The following is a 2,753-nucleotide window of genomic DNA, read 5'->3' on the forward strand; positions in this document are numbered from 1 at the left end:
GGTACAGACGTGTTGCGCAGCCACGTGATGATCTGATGATTTTTACTATCCCAATCTTTAAGGCGGTCCGCAAATTTTGTAGCAGATTCATCTTCGTCTTGAGTTGGCTTGACGACATCGCCGGTGACTATGCGCCAAAGCTTGCGTCCGATCAGAAAACTCTTCATTCCTTGGACCCAGAGATTGTAGTTTGGTCCGGTCAAGGTTGTTGTAATGGGTTTAACAATATCAATTTTCTCCATGATGCAGAGATGAACAGATGAACAAGATAATGGAGGACTGAGTTTGTACAGATCTGCAAGTAGATATACTGATGTTGCAGAAAAGAGAGAAAACAAATTTTTCTTTTGGGATCGATGACCTATGCTCTGTATACCATGTTAGCAGAATAGCAGAAAGTGGAATTGGAAAATTCTGTATTCCATATTTCGTGTGTTTACAAGAATACAATTTTGGGATTTATAGAATTCAGTATTAGCTGACTTAGGTATGTAAATCTCCTATAATAAAGCTATAATAAATCTATAATAAAACTGTAATCTCCTATAATTAATCTATATCAAATAATATTCCTATAATATCTCTTAACAGATATGATGTCAAATTTGTCTCACTATCCAAGAAACTTAACATCACATTCTCCCACTGGCCTTAGCTCCACCTATGTATACGAGTATGCATAAAATAATTGTTGTTGATTTTGTCAACAACAATCATTGGGTTTAGGTAAAGTTGAAACTCGATTGTCCATTGCCTCTCGTCACTGACCGTTGGAGACAAAATTGTATTGAAGATGCAAAAGCATGGGAAACAGCATACGCGAGACGCATTAGACATTGGAAATACGGAGTTAGGAAGTCACCATAGTTTGTTTTGTATTCCTATATGTAGCATATTTTCCATTTTATATCTAACCCCGTTTGTTATGTAATTTCTGATATTTAGGTAATTTTTTTACTAGATTTTCGGTACAACTTCGAAATTTTTGGTACGTCCTCAAACATTTTGAAAATTAGTCATTTTAGGCAAGGGTAAAATGGTAAAAACATGCTTAATATGGGGTGTCAGGTATAAGTTGGAGGGTGGGAAGTTTTTTTTTTCACTAAAAGGGTGGAAAGTTAAATTCTCAAACATATTTTGTGGACTCGGTCCTTGTTTGTACAACTTTTTTAACTCGTGTTTTCACAATCTTTGTCATCTTTCTTTAGCGGTGCTATAAGCACTGAACATGGTCATAAAGTCCAATTATTTAGTCTTAGTGTGATTTAGAATATAAAGTCTTAGGAACCACGATAAATTCTAGTAGATTTGGTTGACTCGTTTTCGGTTGTGTTTTTATTTTTCTGACCTTACCTCAACTAAGGGACCTTTTGATAACCGTCAAACACTTGTTTTTTTATTTTAGCTCACACTTTAATTATTCTTAGGTACAAAAAAATGCCCAATTGTGTTGGATTATCGACTAACCTTGAGGCGTGATATGATATGGTGTAACCAACAATTCTTATGCGTGAATTGTGTCATCATTGCAACGTAAAACAAAAAACTAGTAATTAAAAATCATATCTAGACTGCGAACTGTCGAGGGTCTCTTAGATTCTTGTCAATACACTTTGTTAAATGGTATTTTTGTCTCCTCAATTGCTCATATCGTTTGGCTATTATCAATTTTTTGTATATATAGTTATGAACCATTTGATTGAATTATTATCTATTCTTTTCAATTAATAATCATCTATCTTGATTCGCATGGAATGTCTTTCATCCTTCAAACCCTATGCTAGAAATAAAGACACCCTTACCATTAAGGAACATTCCTTTTCTCCAAGCATTCCGGATCTTGGTTGCCTTATTACTCTAGGTCCCCTAACTATTACAAATGAAGGTTGTATTGGGAGTAAACATGCCTAATAATGGTATTTGACTCTAAGAAGAACTTTGAAGACTTCTCATCCCAAGAACCTTAGAAGACGGATCGCAAAGATATACTATTTATTTTTTGTTTAGGAGAAATAAGGTTGATTCTCTTGAAGTAATCAAATTCCTTTCTTACTTTTTTTAGGTCAAGAAGATATCCCTTGTTCGTGCTTTGGAGAGATCTATTCGTGATATTGAAGAGACAAGTCGATATGTTATGTTGTCTTCTTCATCAACATCGTTGATTCTTGCTGGAGGAGTCAATATTGATCTCCCGATAGTCGTTTCGTTTCCATCCTCAGCAAACAATTATGATACAGATACACCATTGACGATTGGGATTTCATGATCCCACTAAAGTTCTTCTAGAAAGGTAAACCATGAAATGCACAATTAACGGTAGGATGATAGTTCCTGTATAAAGGGTTAGGGAGGCCTCAAGAGCCTGTTTTCATTTGTAACTTTCTTTTTATTGGATGAGGTACATAGTCAATCTCTATGTCTACTAATCTTTGAAATTGTCAATGGGTTTGTTATTTTTACTCTCAATACTTTTCCACATGATAGTACTTCTTTAAATACTTTTAATTGATGTTTAAACTAAACTATCACCCTTCCATGGTCACTAGTTGATACGTTCATCCATCATACACTTTAATAATTATGAAAATACATTTTAATTTTTGGTAGCCACTTTCCAAATGTAAAATCCTTCATCCCAACTAAAAAAATATTTTTCAAACTAACTAACCCTTAGTGAATCACTAGAGCTTGACTCTTTTGTTATTTTCCATCTCCTCCTTTGATTTTTTTACTTTACTTATGTATGGCATATG

The sequence above is a fragment of the Lathyrus oleraceus genome, chromosome 4 (assembly GCF_024323335.1).
Source record: "Lathyrus oleraceus cultivar Zhongwan6 chromosome 4, CAAS_Psat_ZW6_1.0, whole genome shotgun sequence".
NCBI lineage: Eukaryota > Viridiplantae > Streptophyta > Magnoliopsida > Fabales > Fabaceae > Lathyrus > Lathyrus oleraceus.